Source organism: Siphateles boraxobius, unplaced genomic scaffold, assembly GCF_051911475.1.
Source record: "Siphateles boraxobius isolate OS27281-9 unplaced genomic scaffold, OSU_SipBor_1 100, whole genome shotgun sequence".
NCBI classification, from domain to species: domain Eukaryota; kingdom Metazoa; phylum Chordata; class Actinopteri; order Cypriniformes; family Leuciscidae; genus Siphateles; species Siphateles boraxobius.
Genome location: NW_027508701.1, coordinates 3,110,924 through 3,129,120, shown reverse-complemented (window position 1 = coordinate 3,129,120; position 18,197 = coordinate 3,110,924). Strand labels below are relative to the sequence as shown.

The 18,197-nt window shown below is 42.5% G+C and overlaps 1 pseudogene across 1 annotated transcript; it reads left to right on the top strand.

Annotated features, from left to right (window-relative positions):
• Positions 1 to 6,361: 6,361 nt before the first annotated feature.
• On the top strand, positions 6,362 to 12,057 carry LOC143746566 (tripartite motif-containing protein 16-like; annotated as a pseudogene). Its single transcript, XR_013206579.1, has 6 exons — positions 6,362 to 7,250; positions 8,484 to 8,579; positions 8,667 to 8,900; positions 10,180 to 10,333; positions 10,475 to 10,522; positions 11,055 to 12,057. The product of XR_013206579.1 is annotated as a tripartite motif-containing protein 16-like (transcript).
• The last annotated feature ends 6,140 nt before the right edge of the window (positions 12,058 to 18,197 follow it).

Here is an 18,197-nt window from a genome sequence, read left to right as displayed (position 1 = left end):
GCTGTGCTGAAATAATTAATCATTGGACTAAACCATTTTAATGCAGGGGAGAAACAGGACATTTTTGGAAAACTTCTTTAAATAATTGCATGTTATTGAGGTTTTTGAGGTAAACTCTCAGGCATACAAGCTGACGATGTAGTATACTATATTGATTCATAAGAGTAGGGGAATATATAGCAAAACTACTGTAATTGTCACCACCTTTCACCCCAGTAGCAATGCCCTGCACTGAATACAAAAAAAAAACTAGGCTAGATAGATTTTATAGACAGAACTAAATACAGTTTATGTTTCTCTTCTTTCATTTAAGTTGCTGGGGATTCTTGTGTTGAGTTTTTGAATCCACCAATGTTCCTTATAAAGTTTTTCATTGGTTGTCCAGTTGGGTTGTGATCTATTCCCTGTATATAAAATTTATGTAGACCACGTCTTCGAAGAGGTTTATCAGAATTGTCCCCTTGGTATTATCTCTTTGGGTTCTGACGTTTTATCTATGGTGGTAAAGTCTTGTTTTTTAATGGTATTTTGGGTTTGTCCAATGTATTTTTTTTTTTTTTTTTGCATAGGGTACATGTAATGGCATGTATGCAGTTTTTGTATTCATCAGGATATTTTGTAATGTGACTACTTCCGGGCGTCTCCAGGGTTTAATACTTTTTAGAAGTTTCTGAGGTTTTTCTTCCACTTCATTTTTCAATAGTCGGCTGTGAATCATTACATCCAGAAGGTTTGTGTTTCTTTTGAACACTGCAATGATGTTAGTTTCAACGTCTTTTTGGATGGGTGCCAGTATTGTTTGGTAATTTTATTTTATTTATAGTAAATTTGGTAGTGGTAAAGGAATATGTGTAGATGGCTGGTAACAGAGCTTGGTTATCTCTGGGAGGTTTAGGCCTTGGGTTTGTGTTGTTTTGGTTGTGTTCTTTATAGATCTGTCTTAATTTTTGTCTGGGATAACCTCTTTTGCAAAGAGCTTGAAATAGATTTTGGAGGAACAGGATAGAAAGAGTCCATTTGAGGAGAGAAATATCCACATTTCAGCTTGCTGTGCTTCTTTGGCTGCTTGAATTGCTGGGTTATTTCCTGCAGGAGATAAATGATGGAGCAATAGTTGATAACCAGCAAATGGGCTTCTACAAAATGCAATCAACACCTGTCAGAGCAGCAGCATAGAGGAAAATAAGCTGCGTTTACACTTGACATTAACATGTGATCACCGATTAACGTAAGATCATCAGCCAATCAGGACCTGGCGTGCTTACATTTGTTCACATCAAGTGGCCTCAGTATCTGGATAACAGGAGACAGGACCAGCGAACTCGATCTTGTCTTGTCTTCGCTTCCGTTCTCGATTGGAGTTTCCCCCAGGTTTCCTCCCTGCTAAATTGCTCCCAAATGTAAGATGTACCTCCCTGTACAATGCATGACAAACGCAGTGTATGTTCTCGCTAAATTGCTCCCAAATGTAAGATTGTTGTATCATAATAGAAGAATAAGTTCCCCTTAGTTCTAAAATTCTTTCAGTATAAATAATTTGTTAATTGACCTGGTTGTTACCCCTTTATTCCCCAAACTTTACATATTGTTCCCTCACTTACGTACTTTATAGGTACGTGATAATTACAGAATGGTAATTACCTAAAGCGTTACCACATACAATAAAATAATATGAATAAAACATTTTATTCTTAATAAAACATAAGTGGTGTCATCCTTCTCTTTCACCTTGAATTCAACTCTGTACAGCCGCTTCTGCACACACATATCACTCTGTAATGCTCTCCAGCCTAACACTCAAATTCATTGTATTTTAAATACAATACATATTGTTAGGTCCCAGGACGTAGGCATTTGTGTTGTATAATAATGTGTAAGTGTCATTCATTTGATGTATTATTTGTGTGTGCTGCCATTGGACCTAACGGCCTCTTGGGAGTTGTAGTTTTTGTTGTGTGTTCTGTCCAATTTCCTGTGCTCCTCCCTGTCCTAATCTAGGTGATTGGACTTACCAGCTGCTCCTCATCAGTGGCAAGAGGTCCAGTATTTAAGCAGAGCCGGAGAGAGAGACGATGAGAGATTTCTTCTCCCAAGAGCCTGAGACTGCTGCTGCTGCTGCTGCTGCTGTTGTTGCCAGTCCCAGAGTGTTCCTCTTGTTGGTGTGTTTTAATCTTATGTGTGTTGTTATGGCTGTAGTGGCAGCTTGATGTGTTAAGCTTAAATAAGATCAAACTTAAATGTCTTGTGGCTGTAGTTTACAGCTTTGAGTTGTTTGCCCGTTGTTGAGTGTTGGAGCACTAGGGAGTTGGGTGCCATTTTCTTTTATTCTCATTTTTTTCCTGTTTTTGTTAGTTATGAAGTAAGGTAAGAGTTCTGTATATTTTTTTGTATTTTTTGTTGTAGGTTAATTAGATCTCCTTCTACCAGGTATTGTTTGTTGTTTTGGCTTTACCCGCTCCTGAAGAACATGCTTCATTCCCTTTTCTTTTTCTGGAGTTGTTTGTTTAGGGTTCTTTTTCCGCTGTATTATGTATTATTTATTGTAAATACATTTATTGTACATCTTACTTTGTGTATTGTGTACTGGGACTCAGATAAGTTAACTTCTCTTTGTTGCTGTTAACTTTTGCTTTAAAACGTTACTTCCTTTTTGCCCTAGAAAACTAATTGGGAACGTAACATTATGTTACAGTTTCGTAATTACCCATATACAGCTTTTTCCAGGAAATAAACAAAATAATAAACCATTATACATAATATATTAGCTAAATACGCCAAACAATGAGACAGGGTAATTGTATTCTAATGCAAAGTATACATACCTGACACGCTATATTGGAATCATGACCCCACCGAATAACGTCTGGCCAGACCCCCTCCGGCACAAATAACCGACCCGGTGGGCAATCGGGCGGAGGCGTTACCCCTTCTAAGGCTGTGCGAACCTTCGACTCAACCTCCCATGTGAGTGTAGAGACAATAAGTTTCTCAGGTAGAATGCACTCGGGAGTAGATGGGCATTCGGAGCAATCAAAAATCCGAGACAACGCGTCGGGTATGATGTTCTTGGAACCCGGACGGTATGAAAGTCAAAAAATCAAAACGACCGAAAAAAAGTGCCCACTGAGCCTGCCTGGAGTTCAGTCATTTAGCGGATCTGATGTACTCGAGGTTCTTATGATCAGTCCAGACGATAAAGGGTTCCCCCGCTCCCTCTAACCAGTGGCGCCATTCCTCCAATGCTATCTTGACTGCCAACAACTCTCTGCTACCAATTTCTTAATTACGTTCGGCAGTCGATAAACGATGAGAAAAAAAATGCGCAAGGATGCATCTTGTCGTGCGTGGCAAAGCGCTGCGAAAGAACTGCTCCTACATCTGACGTGTCTACCTCCACCATGAACTGACGTGATGGATCAGTATTGGCAAATCCCAGGAACCTCTGCAGGGCCTTGCGGGAATCTGGAATTGGCCAATCTACCACAGCCTTAACTTTATCAGGATCCATGCCCATTCCCTCGGACGAGACAATGTATCCCAAAAACGGAACTGACTGTGCATGAAACGCGCACTTCTCCGCCTGGACAAAAGCCCATTCTCGAGCATTCTCTGGAACACTCACCTGGCATGTTGAACGTGTTCCTGGAAAGAGGAAGAAATTGTCAATATGTCATCCAGGTAGACATAAATGAACTGATCAATCACGTCTCTCAACACGTCATTGACGAGTGCTTGGAAAACGCCGGGGTAGTTGGACAGGCTGAAAGGCATAACCAAATATTCAAAATGTCCCCTGGTGGTATTAAACGCCGTTTTCCACTCACCCCCCTTCCTTATGCGGACCAAATGGTAAGCAGTGTGTCCAGTTTTGTGAAAAGAGATGCTCCCTGCATCCGCTCGAAGGCTGAAGACATCAACGGCAAAGGATAAGTATTCTTTACCTTGATTTTGTTCAACCCTCAGTAATCAATGCATGGTCGCAGAGAACCATCCTTCTTCCCCACGAAAAAGAACCAAGGAAGGACGAGGAAGGACAAATGATCCCGGCTGCCAGAGAATCAGAAATATATTACTCCATGACCTCCCTTTCTGGAACAGAAAGCGAATATAATTTGCCCTTAGGGGGAGATGTACCTGGTAGTAAATCTATAGCACAGTCATAGAGACGGTGCGGAGGAAGAGAAGCAGCCCGGGACTTACTGAACACTTCCTTACGGTCGAGATACTCCTGCAACACAGAACAAGAGGCAGACGGACAAGCAGACACAAGACAAGAGGCATAACACTGGTTACTCCAACCCAAGCTCTGACCCCATTTAATTTTGGGTTTGTGTTTCACCAGCCACGGATGTCCCAACACAATCGGCCCAAATGGTGAGTCTGTGAGGAGAAAGGAAGTTCTCTCGATCTGATTACCCGTGGTAACAAGGGTGAGGAAACCGGTGGACTGTGTGATGCCCGGGAGTTCCTGTCCGTTCAGGGCGTTAACAGAAATCCTGTGGTCGAGGGAAGTGATGGGAACCCGGAGACGCCGAGCCAGGGAGTAGTCCATGTGATTATCCCCCGCTCTGGAGTCCACCAACGCATGGCAGGTGTGAGACTGGTCTGCCCATTGCAGTCTAACCTGGAGGAGAGTCGCTGATGAGGGTTTGGCCACGGATAATCCACCCGACAGTAACCTCTGTTCTACTGTCGGGCTTGGTCTTTTACTGGACAGTTAATCAGATAGTGTCCAGCCGTGCCGCAGTAAAGACAGAGTCCTCTAGCTCTCCGACGCTCCCTCTCCTCCCGGGAAAGCCAAGCTCTACCAACCTGTATGGGTTCTTGATCGATCGGGGGGCTGACGTGTTTCCTCTTCCGAGACTGGAATGCTCAGGGAACTCCTGAACCAGGGCTTGATGTAAACAATTCTCCCGTTGTTGAAGGCGCGCATCCACGCGCAAAGGCAGTACAATAAGCCCATTAAGACTCATGGGTAGTCAATTCCAGTGTGTAGATTTTCCTTTGAACATGTTCAGCCAACCCATGCAGGAACATGTCCCACTGCGCCTCCTCGTTCCATTTGCACTTGGCTGCCAGAGTCCGGAACTCGATATAGTCAGAGACGGGTCTGTTGTCCTGGCGCAGGTCCGCAAGTCTACGGGCTGACTCACAACGAACTACAGCACGATCGAACACCCGTCTCGTCGTCTCCTCGAGTGCATGGAATTAGGAACAGCAGGGATGTTGGTTCTCCCACACCGCCGTTCCCCACAGAGCCGCGCGTCTGGATTGTGGGGTGATCACCAATGCCACCTTGGACTGCTCAGAGGCAAATGTTACAGGCTAGAGAGTAAAAAATATTGAACATTCAGTTAAAAATGATCTACAGAGGTTCGGCTCACCGGAATACCTCTCAGGAGTGGGGATGCACGGCTCATGGTAGTTGACGATGTTCGGTGGAATGTGGGGAGCGGGCGGCGGGGGTGGCGCAGTGGGAGCTCTCAGAAGTTGTAGCAGTGGGAGCTCTCAGAAGTTGTAGCTGGGTGGTGAGCTCAGACACCTGCGTTACCAGAGCCTGTACTGCCCGGCCATTGGCGACTATCTGTTCCTCTTGATGATCCATACGAGCACTGTTGTTGGACAGAAAATCCTGAAGATCGGACGATTTCGCTGGATCCATAATGGTGGTCAGGTCGTTCGGTCAGGGTCTGTAACGTAAAAAGGCAATGGATCCAGATGCGAGTCAAAAGACAGTTTATTAGACAACAGTCAGAACAGAGTAGAAAATGCAGGCTAGAAAGTCGAGAATGCTGTGAGGACTCGGTAATGCAGGGACGCAATGGGCAGAAGGAATTGGCTGAAGCGCTTCAGACCTGTCTGTTATAGGCAGAAGCGCTTCAGACCTGTCTGTTACAGGCAGAAGCGCTTCAGACCTGTCTGTTATAGGCAGAATAGCTTCAGACCTGTCTGTTATAGGCAGAAGCGCTTCAGACCTGTATGCTATTGGCTGAAGCGCTTCATACCTGTATGCTATTGACTGAAAGCGGAGGGCTTCATCGCTGTAGTTTGAAACGCTCCAGCTCGCCCTGTTGCTCCGTCTGTACTTTTGGTGAAAAATAAATGTAGCGAAGTTAAATACTTTATTTTTATTCAACTCAAGTAAAAGTATCATTTAATTATATAATTATAACAAAATTGGAAAATGTACTCAAGTAATGTAATGGAAGTATTTATAAGTACTTTTCACGTCTGTAACTAGACACACTTTTAATGCCGTACAAGTGTAGTCATTAGGATGCAGTATTCCTGATTCTCAGTAACTTTTTGAGTGCCTGTCTGAGACTGACATCTAGTGGACGTTTATGATCTGCGACTTTACAGCAGGGTTCCTCTTTCTAATCCTGGAGAGACACAACAGAGTTTCGTTCCGGCTGTTACTGAACAAAACTGAATCAACTAAGAAAGGTTTTTGCATTTAAAATAACATCCAGGTGTGTGGGAGTATGGTTGAAACTGAACTCTACATGAATAAGGCTCTCCAGGACCAGGAACGAGGAACCTGATTTACAGACTTGCAGATTAACCTGTTTTACACATGTCACTCAAACACAGAACCAGAAATCAGGAATCACATGAGTTCAATTAAACTGAAGTGCAGTTGAGCTGTTGTGTGTTTGTGTGTCTCATGCAGTAAAATGGCAGAAGCCAGATTTTCTCAGGATGAGTTCCTGTGTCCAGTGTGTCTGGATCTCCTGAAGGATCCGGTGGCCATTCCCTGTGGACACAGTTACTGTAAGATCTGTATTACAGGCTGCTGGGATCAGGAGGATCAGAAGAGAGTCTACAGCTGCCCTCAGTGCAGACAGACCTTCAGTCCAAGACCTGCTTTAGCTAAAAACACCATGCTGGCTGAACTGGTGGAGAAACTGAAGAAGACTAAACTTCCTGCTGACTGTTACGCTGGAGCTGGAGATGTGGAGTGTGACGTCTGTACTGGAAGAAAACACAAAGCCGTCAAGTCCTGTCTGGTTTGTCTGATCTCTTACTGTCAAAGTCACCTTGAACAACATGAGAGTTGGTTTAAAGGAAAGAGACACAATTTGACTGATGCCACTGGACGACTGCAGGAGATGATCTGCCAAACACATGATAAACTCCTTGAGGTTTTCTGTCGCACTGACCACAAGTTTATATGTGTGCTGTGTACGATGGACGAACATAAAAACCACGACACTGTATCAGCTGCAGCACAGAGGACAGAGAAACAGGTATGAAACTACACACTGATGAAATAATGTTGACACTATTTATATTGGCACCATATGATCAGGAAACATCATTCACACTGCAAACGTCACAGAAGTGAAGAGTAGCTGTAAGTGGACTTTCACTGCTGAGCGTATTTGTGCTTCGCATTTAACTAAACAGAAAATATGGTGAAAATACACCGTACACATTTATCAACAAATAGGCTATAAAGAGGTCAGTCACTGAGAAATAAAATTTTTCTTGAGCTTTTGACATTCAAGACGTCATCATACTATAAGAATGTCCTGTAAGTTTCGGAACTGAAAACTTCCTTGGTAGTCTAAAAACAGCTTTTATTTACACCAAGCCCAGCAAACTGGTTGTGGAATGTGCCTCTTTATGACGTACTAGTACAACTAAAGACGCCTCTGCAGAAGAAAATCAATGCCTACTTCATCATCGTAACGTTGGCCCACTAGCGTGTTAGTGCGATCAGATCACGAGGAGAGAAGATGCAGGATCACTCGACTAAAAACAACATTACCTTCCAAAGGATCCTAATGCTAGGAATGTGGTTTCTGTGAATGTCTCAGTTGAGCATTATTTATTTGTATTCACTACTGTGGATTCTTTAGAAATTATTAGCAAATTATGTAAATTATCGGCACACGCTTTGCAAACAGACTTTTACGATATGTACTCCACAGTAATGCCACAACATGTAACTGTAACATCAAAATGTAACAAGTAACTCTTAATTGAAATGTCTGATCTGTGACCAGTGATTTCTGATATAAGGATTCATGTACAGTCAGATGTTCTTTGTCTATGTGTCAGTCAATCAAACCAGTGACTAAACGATCAACTTCACATAGTTCCTCTTAGTAGGATGAAAATATTCTGTTATTTAAACTTTGAATAAATTATACATAGAAAGCGATCAAAGGATGCTCCCTTCAATCGCTGGAACTGTTAATCAAACAAAAAAAGTCTGTTATTCAGCAGAAACTCTGTCATTATGAAGCTTTACATCTGTGTCAGCTTCACTTTTATGATGCTTATGCTTGCAGTGTGAAACAGGTTATGCTTCATGTAAATTCATGTGCAATGGTGGTAAAAATGATCAATCATCCCTTCAGGAGTTTGAACCTCCAGCCATTGATTATTAATTCTACTGTCACTGGATTCAACTCTTCACATGATGATATAGTGACAGTATAAAGTGCCATCTCTGTTATTTGTTTGTGCTGCAGAAGCAGCTGAAGGAGACGCAGAGGTCGTTCCAGCAGAGGATCCAGCAGAGAGAGAAAGATCTTCAGCAGCTGAGAGAGGCTGTAGAGTCTCATAAGGTGAGTCTGGAGAAGAAGAGAAGTTTGAGAAGTCTCAGTCAGGACTCACTGAAGCTCACTGTGTGATTGTGATGTGTGTCCTAACAGCGCTCTGCACACACAGCAGTGGAGGACAGCGAGAGGATCTTCACTGAGCTCATCCGCTCCATTGAGAGAAGCCGCTCTGAGGCGACACAGCGGATCAGAGATCAGGAAAAGGCTGCAGTGAGTCGAGCTGAAGAACGACTGGAGCGACTGGAGCAGGAGATCAATGATCTGAGGAGGAGATACGCTGAGCTGGAGCAGCTTTCGCACACACAGGATCACATACATTTCCTGCAGGTAACAGAGATCCAGAAGAACAGGATCATAGTAGACTTGAGCAAGAGACTCTCAGAGAAACATTTGATGAGAGCAGAATGAGCCGCTGACTGAAGTGTTGATCTGTGTGTTCCGTTATTATTTAATCATCAGTCAGACTCTCATCTGATCATATTCACTCACATTTCAACTTTTTTAGATTTTTTTTCCCCTTCTGATTTATTACATCATGGTGAAATCAGTTAACTTGATGGTGGCAAATTGATTATTTATAAAAGTTATATCAGATGATCTTCAAACTTGACAGAATTGACAGTATTTTCATAATTGTTTCCCTTTCACACATTGATGAATTTGACCATGAAGACCCTAAACATGAAGTCTGTATATTAGCAATGCTTCAACATACTGAAACCACACAAAACATGACCTTGGGATCGTGTCCTAAGAGTCCTTGTGAATTTCAGTGCCACTAACTGCTCAAAAGTTATAAATAATGTTCAATCTGCCCCGTAGCTTTTGAACTTCTCTTCCTGAGCTAATCTACTCAAGTCTACAATGAGACCAGGGCCGTTTCTGAACATTTTTATTAGTCCAAATCCAAGCATATATTAAATTATTGTTTAGTACTTCACATTTCATAGAAAATAAAATGAATGGGAAATAATGCTTTTTCATCACACAGATATGAATTTAGCAAACTTTGCCTTTGAGTTATGTGAATAAAACAAAGGTTTTAATAACATTCCCAGTGTATTAAACTTGTTTAGAGACCAATTTACACAATATAATACAGCTAAGATGGAGATTGATGCATTTGATCAGGATAATTATATGATTATTTAAAATATTTAATGTGAGATAGATATTGGTATATTACTGACCTCTAGATTTTATTTCCACATGTGAATGAATCACTTTCATGTTTTCTGGACAAATGTGAGTTTTTCTGTGCTTATTTTTCACTGTTGCTGTAATTTAAAAAAAATGTTAAATATCATTTTAAAACACACTAAATATTTTTCGATTTATGATCACAGCATTTCTAATAAAAGTGTGTATTTCTGAAGCTAATATTGAGCTTAAATTGATAGGAAGTTCACATATAGTGTGAATGTCAAACGCTAGAACTTGTATCTGTAATGTCACATAATGAATATGAGCAGAATGAAGCTGATGCTGTGAAAGTGCTGGATTGAGGAGAGTTACTAAAGATCATCAAGAGCCGCACAGATCTGACAGTAGAGGAGGTTATTGATGAAGTGTGGAGGTGATGAGCTTTGATTTGTGTTTTCTGTAGAGTTTCCAGTCTCTCTCAGCTCCTCCTGAATCTACAGACGTAAATGACAATCCCTTCAGTTCTCTCTCCTCTTTTGATGGCGTGAGAGAATCTGTCCGTCAGCTGAGAGACAAACTGGAGGATTTCTGCAAAGAGAAGAAGATCTCTGACAGAGGTAAAGTCCTGTTCTCAGAAATCATCCTCCATCATCTCAGATCATGTAGAAGATCATATTAGAAATGTCTTAGGAACGGATGCAGGGATCATTTTCTCTTGACATGATAATCACACTCTTCATGTCTGTTGATTTCCACAGTCACTTCCTCCAACATTGTTCCCAGAACCAGGAACGACTTCCTACAATGTAAGTCACTAAGTAAACAAGCAGAAAAACTCTCTGAGTGTGTTCATGTTCTTCTGGAGAAGTGAAAGAAAACATGACAGAAGAGGTTTATAGTTGATCATGTAAATGATGATTTGCACAGGATTTCTGGTAAACTGTACTGAGATTTATACAAATTTTAAACACATATACAAATTTTATTTATAGAGCTGTTCATACAGTGCATAATGCACAAATCTGTACATAAGTCTTCTGTTTCAGATGTATACCACATTTTTATAATTACTATTGTTTATTTTATTTATGTGTTTTCCTTAGTCTCATTTAAGTGTCTGTTCTCATGTCATATATGAATGTATATATGTATGTATGCATGAACCAAGAGCTCCTGTAAAAACCACAGCAAATTCCTCGTTTGTTTGTGCAAACTTGGCAAATAAAGCTTATTCTGATTCTGAGACACTGATGACATATTGAACATGAAGAGTTCATCTTCATTAAAAGATCAGACAGATTCATAATTCCTGATTCTGATGTGTTTTATCTCCATCAGATTCCCATCAGATCAATCTGGATCTGAACACAGTGAATGAATACATCCGTCTGTCTGAGAGGAACAGAGTGATTACTGACACTTTCCCAGAGCTTCAGTCGTATCCTGATCATCCAGACAGATTTGATGGATATAATCCTCAGGTGTTGTGTAGAGAGAGTGTGTGTGGACGATGTTACTGGGAGATTGAGTGGAGTGGGACTAAAATGTTTATATCAGTGTCATATAAGAGCATCAGCAGGAAGGGATCAGGTAATGAGTGTGTGTTTGGACGTAATGATCAGTCCTGGAGTTTGATCTGCTCTTCCTCCAGTTACTCATTCAGACACAATAACATACAGACTAAACTCCCTGTAAAGCCCATCAACAGTAGTACAGGAGTGTGTGTGGATGACAGTAGAGCAGGAGTGTGTGTGGATTACAGTAGAATAGGAGTGTGTGTGGATTACAGGAGAATAGGAGTGTGTGTGGATCACAGTAGTACAGGAGTGTGTGTGGATCACACGAGAATAGGAGTGTGTGTGGATGACAGTAGTACAGGAGTGTGTGTGGATTACAGGAGAATAGGAGTGTGTGTGGATGACAGTAGTACAGGAGTGTGTGTGGATTACAGGAGAATAGGAGTGTGTGTGGATGACAGTAGTACAGGAGTGTGTGTGGATTACAGGAGAATAGGAGTGTGTGTGGATGACAGTAGTACAGGAGTGTGTGTGGATTACAGGAGAATAGGAGTGTGTGTGGATCACAGTAGTACAGGAGTGTGTGTGGATTACAGGAGAATAGGAGTGTGTGTGGATGACAGTAGAGCAGGAGTGTGTGTGGATTACAGGAGAATAGGAGTGTATGTGGATCACAGTGCAGGAACTCTGTCCTTCTGTCCTCTGACACAATGAGCCTCATCCACAAAGTCCAGACCACATTCACTCAACCGCTCTATCCTGGGTTTATGGTTTATAATATTGGATCATCAGTGAATGTGTGGATGAATCAGAATAGACTGTAGAGAGAGATTCTACCCATAATGCTCTGAGCTGCATGATAAATCATAAACACTGAGATGTTATAGAGTCTCTTACTTTCTCTTTATTACATTAATAACATGTTCAGATTATGGTTGAGTAAGTGTGAGCTTGAAGCTGATATAATATTCCTGTCACGTTTTGTGTTTGTTATGTTTGCCTGTGACACCCAGTTTGTACCTGTGTTTTCATTGATTTAATCCCTGTCACCTGTTGTCTGGTTAATTAGTCATTATGAGTTCATTTGCCCCAGCTGTGTCTCGTTCCCCTAATCTGTTCTGTGTATTTAAGCCCTGGTTTTCAGTCTGTTCCTTGTTTGTCGTCGTCGCTACATGCTTGGTTGTACCGTTCATTTTCCCTTTGTATCCTGTCTGTAAATATTCTAGTTTGTTTAAATAAACTCTGCTGCAATTGAGATCCAGCTGCCTTTCCTGCTTCAACCAGCCTGTGACAATTCCCAGCTAAACTCAATAACAATATTGCTTTGTCTCATTATCTCTCATGTGTGCCTTGTGTTTGTGTGTTTGTAGATGTATATGTGCATATTTATATGTGAGAGAATGTGTGTCTATTTCTTTGCTCTTTTGTTTGTAGCGATCGGGACTCAGAGACAGGGACACCAAATAAATAAGCCAGCTACGCTACCCTGGGTCTTACTACCAGGGAATCGCCCTAGACAACTAGGAGCACACAAGGCTAACAGGCTTGTGCCGGTTGGAGTCAGGCATGAGACATGGGTGAAGTATACAAACAATAAAATCACTTTTATTAAAGCTGCAGTAGGTAACTTTTGTAAACAAATATTTGTTAAAACTGTCATTATGTCCTGACAGTAGAATGAGGCAAATCTGTGAAAAAATCAAGCTCCTCTGGCTCCTCCCTGTGGTCCTATTGCCATTTGCAGAAATACACCGCTCCCAGTCAGAAACAACCAATCAGAGCCAGGAGGAATGTCTTAGCAGTGTCAATCACGCTCGTGTACACGCTGATCACCCCTCTCTGTTTATAATCCGCCGTCATCGGTGGTCCTGCTTACTAGCCTGCGCGTTCACGGCAGGCTCCGCTGTGGGGGAGGAGCTGTGGAGGGAGGATCTGTGGAGGGAGGAGCTGTGGAGGGAGGAGCTGTGGGGGAGGATCTGTGGAGGGAGGAGCTGTGGGGGAGGAGCTGTGGAGGGAGGAGCTGTGGAGGGAGGAGCTGTGGGGGAGGAGCTGTGGAGGGAGGAGCTGTGGAGGGAGGATCTGTGGAGGGAGGAGCTGTGGAGGGAGGATCTGTGGAGGGAGGATCTGTGGAGGGAGGAGCTGTGGGGGAGGAGCTGTGGAGGGAGGAGCTGTGGAGGGAGGAGCTGTGGAGGGAGGATCTGTGGAGGGAGGAGCTGTGGGGGAGGAGCTGTGGGGGAGGAGCTGTGGAGGGAGGAGCTGTGGAGGGAGGAGCTGTGGAGGGAGGATCTGTGGAGGGAGGAGCTGTGGGGGAGGAGCTGTGGAGGGAGGAGCTGTGGGGGTAGGAGCTGTGGAGGGAGGATCTGTGGAGGGAGGAGCTGTGGAAGGAGGAGCTGTGGAGGGAGGATCTGTGGAGGGAGGAGCTGTGGAGGGAGGAGCTGTGGAGGGAGGAGCTGTGGAGGGAGGGCTGTGGAGGGAGGGCTGTGGAGGGAGGATCTGTGGAGGGAGGATCTGTGGAGGGAGGATCTGTGGAGGGAGGAGCTGTGGAGGGAGGAGCTGTGGAGGAGGAGCTGTGGAGGGAGGAGCTGTGGGGGGAGGAGCTGTGGGGGAGGAGCTGTGGATGAGGAGCTGTGGAGGGAGGAGCTGTGGAGGGAGGAGCTGTGGATGAGGAGCTGTGGAGGGAGGAGCTGTGGAGGGAGGAGCTGTGGAGGGAGGAGCTGTGGAGGGAGGATCTGTGGAGGGAGGATCTGTGGAGGGAAGAGCTGTGGAGGGAGGATCTGTGGAGGGAGGAGCTGTGGAGGGAGGAGCTGTGGAGGGAGGGCTGTAGCGCAGCAGAGAAAGGGGGTTGGACCTGTAAGTTGTGCTTGTTCAAATTTTCAGGCTAAGTCAACATTTTCTCAAAACTCCCTACTCAGCTTTAATTAAAATGCAATTAATTAACATTAAATTTAAACAATCACAAAAAAAGAAAACACCATCAACAAGGAGGATATTCAAAATTGGACACACCTGGAGACTTAAACTGGGGTCGGCAGCCAAAGTCACTCAACCCAGAAGGGCCTCTCTATTCTCCTAAAACAAAAAAACAAAGAAAACACAAGCACACGTTCACTCACGCCGCACTAGGTCGAACACCTCTGTGTGGCACAGCAAGCACTCCGAAATACCACTACCAAGATGAGGAGGGCTGCCACCCTTATTTTCCTTGCCCTCCAGGACTACGATAAAGAACACACACGTAAAGGCCATTGCACACTGAGTCCGAAATTTTTGTATGCGTTTTTTCGTGTTCGTCCGCCTAAAAATTTGTCACGCACAGAAACCTTGCACACTGAGTCCCATGCAGAGGTGGAAAGAGTAATAAAATATTCTACTCAAGTAAAAGTACTACTACTTCAATGAAATTTTACTTAAGTACAAGTAAAAGTACCGGTCTAAAAATCTACTCAAGTAAAAGTAAAAAGTAGCTCATTTAAAATTGACTCAGAGTAAAAGTTACTGAGTTACTTTTTTAACAGCGGGGGTGGGGTGGGGGACCCTCCCGTGTAGGGTTGTAATGGTATAAGATTTTCACAGTATGGTAACGTCTCAGAAAATATCACGGTTTACAGTATTAATCAATTGTTAAATAAATAAACTGTAATATTAAATTATGGGTATTATTATTATTATCATCAGTTAAAATGACAGTTAAATTAATGAAAACAGGATTTTTTTTTGGTTGAACAAAAGCTTTTATTATAACAAACTTGAAATAATTTGTTTGTTTATTAAAATTTCAATAAAACATGTCTAATCAATTAAATTCGATAATTAATAATGAATTAGATTAACAACTTATTTTTAACATTAATAATTTATTAAAATGTTTAAGAATAATATTGTCCTATGAAATGTATTTTATTCAGAAAATTAATGTTTCTTTTTATTAAGGGTGTAACGATATTCGAACCAAACCGAAGAACCGCGATACAGAACCCACGATTCGAATGGCGATACTCTCATTGCGTACCGAACACGCCCCGACCTGCAAGCTACCCCGGCCCCGCTCAGCCCGGCTCATTGATTGGACCTGGAATCAGTGTTGCCAAGTCCGCTTATTATAAGCGACTTTGGGCTTGTTTTTCTGTAAAGTCGCTTACAAATATTGGTAGTCGTGGTTTGTGGTTTTTTTGGGCTTGTTTCTAAAGTGTAGTTGCTTATTTGGGCTTGTTCTCAGCTCGTTGTCAAGCAGATATTTTCTATATGTTATTTAAACGTAGGAGTTTGTCTTGCCTGTTCCCTCTGTCTCTCCCCTTTCCCTATACACAGAGTTTTTTCCCACCCACATCCTGCTTCTAATTGGCTCTGACCCAGATGGCAATGAGTACTAGCCAATCAGAGGCAGAGCAGGGCAATCGTTTTTTTTTTTCTGGTTAGGAAAACGTCAGTGAGTGACGTTTAAATGAAAATACGTGCGAGTCGCGACCGTCGCGACTGATGGTGACTGGACTGTAGGAGAGTTTTTATATATAAATTATATTTTAGATATTATAGATATAGATATTATAGTGTAATATTGTTTAACCCTTTAACTGTCACTCCCCCTTTTTTCACATAGACATGAAAATCACTATTCAAACTTAAATGGTTGTAATTCAAGAATGCTTTGGAATATAGACCTATGGTTGGTCTTGTTTTAAAGAAGAAATTTGCCAGATTATTGTTGAAGTGAAGTTTTATGAAATGATGAAAGTGAAACAGAAAAAAAGTTATACAAGTTTGAGTTTATGAAAATGAACAGTGTAAAAATATAATTATTTATATTTTATGTAAAATATATATATTACAAAATATATTTTACTCTAAAACTGCCAGAAAATGTAAGCCAAAAATCTGAAGAAGTTGTGTTCCAAATTGTAGGTTGATATCTCAAAAAATTAGCTTTCAGTAAGATTTTATTTGGCCGCAGTACCAACATTTTTCACTAGATGGACAGCCAAGCTTCATTACAGAAGAAAAATAAACTACCGTGTGCACAGTTTTACAAAACTAGGCACAGTTTACCAATCTGTCCACATGGATGTAAATTGACAATCTGTACCCACAGTTTAAAACTATCTGTCACCACGGATTGTAAAACCGTGCACAGACACAGTTTATTTATTTTTCTCTTCCTGGAACCTAGGGGGGCTCCATAGAAAAAGCTCTTTTACTGTCTATGAGAAAAAGTCGCTTGTTTTGGGCTTGTTTTCATGGGCCTGGTTGCTTTTTTGTCCCGCGAGATCTGGTAACACTGCCTGGAATGTGTACATAACGAATTCAGTTTTGTAGCCTAACCACCATTAACACCAAATAGCAAGCTCCGTGTTTTGTTACTTTCGATAATAAGCAAGGTGTAATCTTCAAATTCTGACTATTTGATCACAAAAATCAAACAGTAAATGCCGTTTTGGCGCTCTTTAATGTGGCGTGACAGATCGCTGTACTTGCTCCTCATTTCAAGCGGAGTAAACGCGGTCATCTCTTCCTCAGTTACAGAATAAACATGAATGGACACCTGAAGGTATGTTGAAAAATACAGTATACTTACTGAAAGGCATCATAACTCGTGTAATCGCTCAATCAGTGTTTCAGCAGCGCAAAGACGTCAATAAAACTACTCGGTTACTCACGTAACCTCAGTTCCCTGAGTTAGGGAACGAGTATTGCGTAGCTATACGCAGTGGGGAAACTCCTTTTCCTCGATTTACTGAAGCCTTTATGTAAAGCGCATTTGCAGCTGCACAGCTAGAACATGAGCGTCTGGCTCGCTCATAGGCTGCGCTGCAGCAACTGCACATCCAATGGCGCAGGCGCCTCTGACGTGCAACCAATGAGATCACTCTGCGTCATACACGTCAGAGCCCGCCAAGGGGGCGTGACCTCAGTCTATAATAGCCCCCGAATTCGCCATTATAGCAGGTTTAACGACTGAAGCGACAACTTGCCATGTTACCATAGTGCGGCTGGCTACGCAATACTCGTTCCCTAACTCAGGGAACTGAGGTTACGTGAGTAACCGAGTAGTTCCCTTTCGAACGGTCACTTCGTATTGCGTAGCTATACGCAGTGGGGACGCCATACAAAACGCCGCACTGAGTAACTGGCTGTCACTGCAACTCAGGACCCCTGAGCGTACAGAACAAGCCATAACCGCATAATTTATGTAAAAATAGACCAGACACCGTCAGGTCTCAGTAGTATACATCAGTAGAAATACCCAATATACTACACCAATGAACCCAGACTCTGTCGGGGTTATTAGTATACGAACATATACCCAGTCAAGTGGGTTTATATATGAAATCTTAACCAGCTAAAGCGGGTTGATATCTGTTATGGAATATAACCGGCCGAAGCGGGTTTTATATATGTATGGAATTTATATATGTCATATAACCGGCCAAAGCGGGTTTTATATATGTCATATAACCGGCCAAAAGCGGGTTTATATATATATAAATATAACCAGCCACAGCGGGTTTATGTATGAACTACAACCGGCCAGCAGCGGGTTTCATGTATATATGTGAATGTGATTGTGCACAGTAATATATGACAAGACCGGCCACCAACGGGTCTTAATCATACCGAAAGCACCTTCGCCTGCAGGGAAGGCACTTCCATATTATAAAAACTCATAAATGTGGAAGGTGAGGACCAGCCGGCCGCATCACAAATATCACTAATGGGAATGCCAGATGACCAAGCCCATGACGAGGCCATACCTCTGGTTGAATGGGCCTTGACGCCTATAGGGCAAACTTGACCCGCTGCGGTATAAGCCATAGAAATAGCATCCACTATCCATCTAGACAGTCTTTGCTTAGTGACTGGATCCCCCTTGGATCTACCACCAAAGCAGACAAAAAGCTGTTCTGATTGTCTAAAAGACGCAGAACGCTCCAGATAGATTCTCAGCGCTCTGACAGGGCAGAGAAGATTA